The sequence below is a fragment of the Fundulus heteroclitus genome, chromosome 20, assembly GCF_011125445.2.
Source record: "Fundulus heteroclitus isolate FHET01 chromosome 20, MU-UCD_Fhet_4.1, whole genome shotgun sequence".
NCBI lineage: Eukaryota > Metazoa > Chordata > Actinopteri > Cyprinodontiformes > Fundulidae > Fundulus > Fundulus heteroclitus.
In genome coordinates this window covers 4,024,739-4,035,890 of record NC_046380.1, presented here as the reverse complement: position 1 = coordinate 4,035,890, position 11,152 = coordinate 4,024,739, and the positions used below count along the sequence as shown (strand labels likewise).

General features: G+C 43.8%; 1 protein-coding gene across 1 annotated transcript in view; it reads left to right on the top strand.

The window, feature by feature from the left end:
* Positions 1-1,944: 1,944 nt before the first annotated feature.
* The window catches only part of si:dkey-49n23.1 (semaphorin-3D), a 95,383-nt gene continuing 86,175 nt past the window's right edge, over positions 1,945-11,152 (top strand). The window contains exon 1 of the mRNA XM_036151531.1: positions 1,945-2,115. The gene's annotated coding sequence lies outside the window, so the exon portion shown is untranslated. The remainder of the gene's footprint in view (positions 2,116-11,152) is intronic.

Genomic DNA, 11,152 nt, shown 5'->3' with positions numbered 1-11,152 from the left:
CCCTTAATAGACACATGGCATCTCCATAAAAGAGAAAATGGCATTCTTTTGATGAAAAGGCTGGAATTAAAGAGCGTGGGTTAATCTGTGTGGACCTGCTGTGCAGGTCGGTGCCGTAAGATCCTGGATGAAGGCTGAAGTTTCACAGAAAAATTCATAAAGCTGAACACAGACATGCAGGTATTCTGTCTCTGCTCTGATTTTGCTCCATTTTTGTCCCGTTCACAACCCGTTTGCATCGGTGAAGAAGTCTCTGCTGCGGTCCACAGAAAGGGGGACGGTTGGACCATCAGTCAGTTCCTGATCTCGTCTGAGTCCCTATGAGCTCATTTTCTGCCTCCTGAATGTACTTGTAGTTATTTGGATCTTTTTGAAACTGGGTTGCATATTTTAGATGTTTTATTTTCTTGTTAGGTGAACAACAAATAAACTTGGAATCATTTATATTCCAATAACGTAGTTTTATAAGAACATTATGCATATTTCATTCAGTTAAAGTGACACAAACTGTTCATGATATTCCCAGAAAACAATGTAAAGATAAAGATGGGAGGAAATACCACATGGGAAAATGGTCAAATACAGATGAAATGAACAGGAAAACAAATAATTAAGATATAAGACATACAATATTAGAAGAATAAGTGGAAGGAAGTTAAATCTGCTGGCAGAGCCAAGCCCAAGATAAGCAGGGGGAAAACAATTAAAACTAACATGAACTGATCTGATCTGAACTAAATCAAACTAAAACCAAACAAACAAAAGTTGAAAATAAAATATTAAATTCCGGTTTTCTATTGAAGTTTATCTATATAGCTCCAATTCACAACAGATCAGCTCAAGTCTCTTTCCAAAGTCAGACTCCATCAGATCCTCCAGGTTGGTGAGAAAGTTTCCTCTCTAAGGAAACCCAGCAGGTTGCATCAAGTCTCTCCAAGCAGCATTCACTCCTCCTGAAAGAGCGTAGAGCCACAGTGGACAGTCGTCTGCATTGTTGATGGCTTTGCAGCAATCCCTCATACTGAGCATGCATGAAGCGACAGTGGAGAGGAAAACTCCCCTTTAACAGGGAGGAGAACCTCCAGCAGAACCAGAACCAGGCTCAGTGTGAACGCTCATCTGCCTCCACCCACTGGGGCTTAGAGAAGACAGAGCAGAGACACAGAAAGCACAGAAGCTCACATTGACCCAGGAGTACTTTCTATGTTAGAGAAGACAGAGCAGAGACACAGAAAGCACAGAAGCTCACATTGACCCAGGAGTACTTTCTATGTTAGAGAAGACAGAGCAGAGACACAGAAAGCACAGAAGCTCACATTGACCCAGGAGTACTTTCTATGTTAGAGAAGACAGAGCAGAGACACAGAAAGCACAGAAGCTCACATTGACCCAGGAGTACTTTCTATGTTAGATGGTAATAGAGGATGATCTGCCTCCCCTGATGATGTCACAGCTAACAGAACACCAGACCAGGTGTACCTTCTATGAAGAGAAATATGACTTACAACAAATGTTAAAAGCTGAAATAACAACAAACAATGCAGAGTGGAGAGCAGTAGGAGAACTCAGCAGAGTGAGAGCTTAAAAAAGTAGAGCTTAATAAAAATGGACTAAACAGAATTAAACTATGTAAACCAAACTAAACCAAAATTATTTTAAACCAATCTAACCGCAATTTAATTACAAACTTAAACTAAACTGATTTGAAGCACGGAGAACTTGAATCTTTCATTACCTAAAATAATGAAATGCTATCTAAATGACTTTATACAAACCCCAGACCTGACCAAGTAAAAGAGAAACTAAACTAAACTAAACTAAACTAAACTAAACTAAACAAGTCTCTGCTAACCTAGCCAACTATAAACAGGTTTTGAGTGCAGGATTTCCGAGCGGTCCGTGAACGCAGCATTCAGAGGCAGCTTGAAGGCGCAGTTAAACTCATGCGCTGCGCTCTCAGTCAGTTCATGACAGCAGGAGTCTTCAGGTGGACCTTCTCCATCGTCTGTGCGGTGACTCCTGGACCCGGTCCAGAATCCTTCCTGCTTTAACTCAGCCGGAGTAAAAACCCAGAGTCCAGAGATCCAGATCCCGACAGGAGAACTTTCTGGTCCGGTGAGTTGTGAACAGTTTTCTCCTGAAATGCTGCCGGGATGCGCGTCCTGACGCGCTGCGGGCGTACCCTTGGCTCACGGACCGGGCGCTGCTCGGTTCTGTTCAGCTCAGCTTTGGGTCTCATTTATTTTGTGTTGCCCTGAGTTTACATTTAATTTAAGATTATGGATGGCTGGATATGTTGTCTGATGTTTGTTCAGATCCGCCCTGATGTGTCGCTGAGGTTTACGCGCAGCCAGAGGTCAGGACTGTTGGTGGTTTCAGGTTCATTCAGAGGTTTTCTGATGGGGAAATGAGATCTGATTCTCATCATTAGATGATCTGAGATGATCTTTGAAGCTCCAGGGTCACTGAGAAGATTTTAAAGATCCCTCTGGTTGAGTCTGAGGTCATGGTGGGAGAGTTGTGTCTGCCAGCTGGAGAGATTTGCTGTCAGATTCAGTCACTCTGAGGCTGATTCTCTGTTTTAAACTTGGTCTTTCTGAGTGAAATGTGAGTTTTCGGTGCGTTTTAAACCCCCACATCTGTCCTGAAGATGTGGACCCTGCTTCATCCAGAGAGGGGCTTCCTCCTCCTCCTCCTCCTCCTCCTCCTCCTCCTCATGTGCTTCATGTACCTGCAGCAGAGCTGATTCATGGTAAAAACCACGGAGGAACCAGAGGGATCAGCATCTCGGAGTGACGCGGCTGCTGTGGGGAAACCTCCCCTCATTGTCTCGGCCTTTCCTGTTCTGGAGGTCAGCATCACCCCCGCTGCCCTGCGGTGTGGCTGCTGCTTCCTGTCCTCTCTGTGTTGTTTTCCTGCCGCTTCTGTGTCATTGTGTTGCCCCAGAAACAGCTGTTTACATGATGTGGACATGAACCGTGGAAAAGCACTGTGTGAATAATATTTGCAGACAGACTTATCTTGGAGGAGAGGCTCCCAGAAGGAGAGCACCGGTGCAGGACGACAGCAGCACTGTGAGGGGAAAACGATGAGTTTTAGGGGATGAATCAAATGAATCACCTCCGCTTCATCCATGCACCTGTTTCTGTTCGGCTTCCTACATTTGTTCCTCACCTCGGCCTTGTTTGTTGGCGCCAGGACCCCCTGCCACCTTCCCGTGATATTCATCACGTCACAACCTGTACACGTCAAATCAACTCATAATTTTAGGAATTCTTGTTTTTCTTTAATTTTTTAAAGTTATTTCCTACACAGGGATTTGCTGTGGGTGAGGAGAGCTCACTGGCTGCAGACTGCAGCAGTGCATGTGTGTTAATGGATGTGTGTGGATCTGTGGATGTGTGTCCATGCTTGTGTGTGTGTGTGTTAATGGATGCGTGGTGCATCAGCTGTATGGAGCTAAAACAGTGACAGCTTCCAATGACATCGAAAAAGAGATTTGGCACTGAAAAATTAGACATTGTCAGAAAATTTTTACTTTCTGACAATGTAAACCTCCAGCAGAACTAGAACCAGGCTCAGCCATTTAAAGCCATATTAACTTAAGATTTAAAGCCCGTGCACCGTTACCGTTGCCGGTTTTTTAAAGTAGAGCGGAAGGCTTTCAGTGAAACCGGTTCTGACCGTTTTCAGTCCAAATCGGAGAGCTTTTCAATCAGAATTCCCCTGTTTGCACCTGAAGCCTCCAGATCCAGACTTCTACTCGCTCCTACGTATGTCTGCTGAATCCTGTTTGGTGCCGATGTCTTCAAAGCGCTTCGTTAGGAGTTACATGAAGCCCTGATGGGCTGAAGCGGGAGCGGATCCCGTCTGTGTCCCGTTTCCGCTCTGTTCAGGAGATTCAGACAAGGGGAGGGGAACAGTTTCACGGATTCACGTTTCTTTACTTTGACGGAGAAACATCAGAGTAAAGCGGTGAATTCTGAAATATCTACTGGATTTCTCAGATCTCCCTTTAAACCATGAAACGGTGAGAGTCGGATCAAAGTTAAAGATTATTAAATGTTTGCTAGCCTGGCTTGCTCCAGAAACACAGACATAAACCTGCAGTTAATGTTAAAGTGAGGCTTTCTGATTGCATCGTTTGTAAAGACGCTATAATTAGTTTTTTAAATAGTTTATTTATCTTTTCTTTAACTCTTGAGCATTTCTCAGATGGCTACCTTGTACTTTTACTTGAATAAAAATACGTTGATGTACCGCAGCTCTTACTCAAGTACAGTTTTCACCTGCTCTGCTCTGGTTCTGGTTCTGGTTCTGGTTCTGGTTCTGGTTCTGGTTCTGTCTGGAAACGGATCACTGAAAACGCTGCAGGAGCTGAAGTGAATCCCTCTTCAGGCTTTTCCTCAACAGTCTCATCAGGCCGTCTGCTGAGAGAAGAACCAGCAGGAAGGAGGCTCTGGAAGTCTGATCCAAAGGCAGGAATCTCTGATCTGATTGGCCGCAGAGCTTCGAGAAAACCATCAGTTTCTTTTTTCTCGTGAAAATAGTTTTGGTTTTGGTCTCTTTAGCAGTTAAACTGAGCAGATGGAAAACTTCTGCATGCATAAAGCAGCTCAGAGGACATAAAACACAGACTTTTCTGCTGTTTATCTTCAGTTACCTCATTAAAACAAACAGAAGAACCACAAAGTGATGCAGCTTCTGTTGTTGAAGGAGCCGAATGAAAGCAGCTCTGTCTGACGCGATGACAGCAGCTGAAACCCGATGCAGGAGCTGCTCACGCCGCGGCCCTGCAGCTCAAAGGACTTTAAATCTGAATGTTTAAACTTATGATCAGCTGGGAAGGAGATCTGAAGTAGAGAATGAGACTCGTGTTTGGATGCAGAATGAAACGATTCATTAGGAGGCGACGAGCACAGAGGCAGAGCTGGAGGCTGCTGATGAGGGAATCAGGTTCAGGCGTGTTGGAGATGGATGGATGGGTGGATGGATGGATGGATGATGGATGGATGGATGGATGGATGGATGGATGGATGGATGGATGATGGATGGATGGATGGATGGATGGAAGATGGATAGATGGGTGGATGATGGATGGATGGATGATGGATGGATGGATGGATGATGGATAGATGGGTGGATGATGGATGGATTAATGATGGATGGATGGATGGATGATGGATGGAATGGATGGATGGATGGATGATGGATGGATGGATGATGGATGGATGGATGGATGGATGAATGGATGATGGATGGATGGATGGATGGATGATGGATGATGGATGGATGGATGGATGATGGATGGATGGATGGATGGATGGACGGATGGATGATGGATGGATGGATGGATGATGATGGATGATGGATGGATGGATGGATGATGGATGGATGGATGGATGATGATGGATGGATGGATGGATGGATGGATGAATGGATGATGGATGGATGGATGGATGGATGATGGATGATGGATGATGGATGGATGGATGGATGGATGATGGATGATGGATGGATGGATGAATGGATGATGGATGGATGGATGGATGGATGATGGATGATGGATGGATGGATGGATGGATGATGGATGGATGGATGGATGGATGATGGATGGATGGATGATGGATGGATGGATGGATGGATGGATGGATGGATGGATGGATGGATGATGGATGGATGGATGGATGGATGGATGGATGATGGATGGATGGATGATGGATGGTACCACTCCAGGGCTGGACCTGGGAAATGTTTATTTTTATAGTAAAATGTTTTCTTTAATTGTATTACAAATTTTTTATACCATTTTTCTTATTGTTTTATGATTGATCATTTGTATTTTATGACTGTGTAGAGCACTTTGGTCCTGTGGGTGTTTAAAGTGCTTTATAAATACAATTGGTATGGTATTCAATACCTCTGTCAATATGACTGTACACAACAAACAATATAAATTTGTAAAATAACAAACACACAACACGGATTAAGAATAATCAAAAATAATAAAAGTTAAAATACTGAAAATTACCAAAAAAAATATATACTAAAATAAAATAATGTGCTCAGATTGAGCTAAAGGCCAGTGCAAACATGTGGGTTTGTAAGAAAGACTTAAAAATGTGAAGAGCGCTTCTGATATATAAGGGAAGACCGGCTAAAATGATGCACACAGTTAAACATAAAACATTTATGGCTTCGTTTGTTCTTCATCAGGAAAACTAGTTTAGTGTCAAAATATTTTTCAAAGTTGCTGCTGCTTTGGATTTGATGATCTGTTCACTGATAAGTTAAATTTCTTTCTGTTTTCCTTTCTCTCATCCAGACTGTCTTGTTTTTTAACCTTTCTGCAGATTTTGTTTTTTTTAGCGTTTTTCCATCTGGTCGTTTTGCTGCGTTTTCTCTTAGTTTCAGTTCAAAACCAGAACATTTTCTGAGGAATTGTTTTTTATTACTGTTAACCCACTCATAATCTTTGACCTGTAAAACATTTATGAATGTCAACACATAACCAACCACTAAAGAACCAGTTTTAAACTAGCTTTTTTATTTTTTGTTTCTCAGTCTATTTATTTTAACAAAATACACATATGTGATCATACTAGAAAAATATTTTTATATTAATTTCTATGTATGTTCAATAAGTCAATATGCAATGTGCCTATTTTACAAAACTTTTATTTAATATTTTAAAATTCTAGCCTAAATCCTCTTTCATGCATTCATTTCAGACATACCAATAAAACAAGTTCTGCTGTTTCTTCCTCCCCACAGTGGTTATAACCCCCTGTAATATATTTTTGTATTTAAAAAAGTAGAATGAAGTATATTTATATTCAGGTCCTGTTTGCTCAAATCTTTCCTCTGTTTTCTGCCTTTTTATCCTAAGAAAAAACATCTTCCTGTTCTTCCACCTATCATATTTTCTGCAATTCTTTCTTAAGTTTTGATCAATACTTTGTTTATTCTTTAATTTACTTTCATTTACTGTAAAGTTCTTCCTCTAGTTGGTTGGATTCCAACCATTTGTGTTACATAGCGCCACCTACTGTACAGGAGTGACCTGGTATTGTGACATGTCAATCATCTGGGGGGCCAATCAGATGTTAGGGGGGTCCATTGCCCCCTCAGCCCCCGCTTTAGTTCCGCCCCTGCTCTGGACCTGATTTCTGTTTGTTTGGTCTGAAATGTCCACCTGGGAATGAAACAGGTTTGTGTGTTTGTCTGAACCACAGACCACCTGACCTCAGGATGACTTTAACTGCGGCTGTGCAGTGAAATCTCGCCGTGTGCGGTGGTCCTGATGGGAGCACCGCTAAAGCTGACCTAACTGGAATGGTATCTTTACATCCTCGGTGGGCAGCTTCCCATCATAACAGAGTTCTGATGAGTGTTGGTGGAAAATCCCTTGTTGGTCTCTGGGGTTTCTGGTCTGTTTGAAAGTGCAACGAATACAGTTTTTGTTGCGGTTTAAGATGAACAATCATCTCTGCTCCTGTACTGAAGCTTTCGGTCCTCCTAGAGGAGGCAAAAACTTTCCAAAGCATCTAGAAATGGATCAACCGCTTAGATTTACACATTTTGGGCCTTGATTAGCCTCACTGCCAGTACCCAGATTACGTATACTGGACCAATTGTTCTGGAGCTTTTCAGGACTTATTTGGACCCAGTCTTTATTTTCTTACAGTGTTAAGATTTAAAACTGATCTACAGGAAAGAAGGGGATAAATCCGGAGGAAATGTAGGGCTCTTTTTCCTGTTGCTGCTCAGTAACCACTAAACAAATAAGAAAAAACGGTGAGTCCTACCACATAAGGGTTGTGAAGTGGCCCGCCCCGCTTCAACCTGGTGCTGGAAGTGGTGGCAACATGTTGTTATTATAGAGAAGAGAGGACCAAAGCAGAAAACAAGACAGGAACGTCTCTACTGATGCTTTCGTAACGTCCAATCAGCTGCATGAAATATCCTGTTTAGACATTAACTCTCTGGATTCAACCGAGTTACATTTATGTCGATTTATTTCTGCTTAGAAATACTTTGTGAGCTTAATTACGCAGCTTAACGAACACAATTTGATGGAACTATAGGAGGATGAGTTCACAGATCTGAGTTTCGGCGCACAGACACTAAAGATATTAGGAGTAAGAGGTCCACCACCATAAAGACCCGACAACTTGCAGACTGCAGGTTTCTACATATTTAATTTGCACCGCGCTGCTTTATAAAGTGATTGATCCTGCAATGCTGCCTCAGAATTCACATTTTACATGAAGACCCAGCAGTGGGTCCAATCAGGTCCAATAATAACAATGATCACCGTTTCATGTTCTGCTCTGGTCTTTGAAATCCTGACTTTGGCAGGAAGTTGGTTTTCCATCCAAGATATTTCCAACAAGGTTATTCAATCCTGCAGATTCCCGGATGGTTAAATTCCTCCACAGCGTTGTTTTATTTTTATGATGCTTTTTATTGAATAGTATGGATGGGACTTTTTATGATGTCAGCTGTGAACTTATTGATAAGCTTTCTTTTTAATCTTCTGATTTCACTTTTTAGCTGTTTGAACATTCAGGTTTTTATTGGAACATTTTTACAGGATTTTAATTAACTGGTCTGAGCTATAGGTCCTCAGATCTTGGCTTATTATCTTATTTCGCTTTATCTACATATTTTGGTGGGAATAAAGCTGATATGACTCCATGTTTCCCTGATTTCTTCCCATGAACTGAGCTGCGGATGAGAATGCTCCCTGATATCAGTTTTTACACCCCTCTGACAAGTCTGCTGCAGGGTATTTATCTTGGAAACAGTGGCGTGGCGTTGCGTGACAGTGGCCGTCTCCTCGGCTGTTATTTCTCCGAGCTGTCCTGCAGCTCTTCCTCCTACGATGTCGCCACGGAGGAATTTGACAAAGGCGGAACTTTTCCTGCTCCGGCTGAACCGTCATAAATCATCTGCAGCTTCCCCGCGCCTGTTGCCCGCCGTTTCGTCATGCTGTCGCTGATCTGAGTTCACATCGCATCATAAAACTTCAGGCGAGCTGAAGACCAAACAAGTCAACGCCCACGTGAAATATGCAGACGCACTGATGCTGAAGAGCCCAGGAAAACATCCTCTTCATCGCCATTACCAGCTGTGAGAGACCTACAGCGGCGTGATACAGTGAATCCCCCTCCTCTTCCTCTTCCAGCCCACAGCTGAAGGTTAGACGATCCACACCTCTGTGGGAAAAGTCAGGGAGAACAGAGAAAGCTTGTTTGCCTTCTGTGGTAAAAGTTTAAAAGTTGTGTCAGAACCTGGAGGCCAGGATCAGAGATGGAGGAACAATCATCGTCACCAGACCTGAGAAACGTTCTCCATCGGATGGACAGTCCCTGAAAGTCACAGGAGCCTCAATCTTCTGGTTCACTTGTTTCCCTTGATTTATCCTCACCTGGTTCCTCCTCCAGGGTGGACCGCCCCATCTGGGTCTGAGGTCAGCCTCTGCCTCAAGCGAAGGAGTTTAAGTATCACGGTGTCTTGGTCACCAGTGATGGAGTGAGAGATGGCTCCGTCTGCAGTAATGTGGGCGCTGATCCGGTCTGTTGTGCAAGAGCCGAGCCAAAGAGCAAAGCTCTCAGTTCAGAGGCCCGTCTATGTTCCGACCCTCAGCTATGGTCATGAGGTCCTGATAAAGACCAAAAAAAACGAGATCTCTGACACCATCGGCTGAAATGAGCTTCCTCCTGAGGATGGCTGGGCTCTGCCTCAGAGACGAGGATCTGTTATCCGGGGGATTCAGAGTAGAGCCGCTGCTTCGCCACATCGAAAGGAGCCAGTTCAGGTGGTTTGGACATCTGATCAGGATGGCCCCCTGGGTCAGGCCTGAACTCCTCAGGATCCCCCAGAATGAGCTGGAGGATGTTGCTGGGAGAGGGAAGTGTGGGGTTCCCTCCTGGACCTGGTGCCCTGGGACCTGACGACGGACGGATGGACTGATGGTTCCTCCTCTAGTGACCAGGATCATCTCAGCAAACCTTCAGTCCAGCAGTAGCTCCTGCTGTTGACTCTGTTCAGATGTTCTCAGACGTCTTTTTCTTGCTTTCTTGCTGGCTTGCTTCAAGTTTTAGGCTTTGGACTTAATTCTGTAAGTCTTCACTTGCATAATTAAATATATATTTTGCTTAATCTCTGCCTGACATCAAGACCAAATACAAAAGCAAAACCCAAACCACACAGAGTAGAACATGACGTATCTCTGCAGGTGCATCAGCCGCAGGCTTTAGTGACGAGCAGCAGCTGCATGAATCCTGATCGCTGCTGCATCTGCAGCTGGTTAAATGCTGCAGGTCATCAAACGGAGCAACCTGCACAGAAACAGGCGGTAGTAAAGCTTCCAGTGAGATTCAGGCTCTGGTTGCTTTTTATTATTAGCAACAGGTTAAACATCTGCAGTCGTTCCTCTGACCTGCAAATCATGGCATGACCTCCTCAGCCAGCGGGCGTTTAGGGAAAACACCTGAAGCAGAGGTTTCACGTTCTGGTCCTACAGAGCCGGAGTCGACGTTTAGAGGTGTTCCTGCAGGTCCAACACCTGAATGTTATAATGGAGGACTGCCCCCCCCCCCCCCCCCACCCCCCTGAAGGAGCAGTGGTGCCTCGGTGTGACTCGTCTGTGCGGTCGGTAACGGGGAAGTGCGTGTTTTTTCTTTCTGGATTGTTCCTGCGTCCGTCCTGCAGCCGCTGTTTATTGTCAGCAGCAGAATGGATGCAGATCGAGTGTTTTTGTTGTTTTTCCTTCCCCTGCAGCCGTTTCCTGACTGCGTGAATGTCGGGGGCCAGAAAACAACGCCGCTTCATTTGTGCGTCTTATCGTCCTCTTCATCTAACCTGCAACGTGTCCGGCTGCGTTTACGGGAAACAACTCCACGGATGCTGGAAGGAAAAACTGATGCAAACATCCTCAGAGTTATAAAAACGTCTGTCTGATTTTTCACAGCTTTTTCTTTGAATAAGAAGGAATAAAAAAGCTCCTGAAAATAAAAACAAGTGGATAGTTTTTATCTCAGAGGCAGCAGATAAATGCCTCAGTCAGTTTTTTTAACATTTATTTCAGCATCAAACACCTTAAAGGCATACTATGCAACATTTTTCAGTTAATTAATGTGTTCCA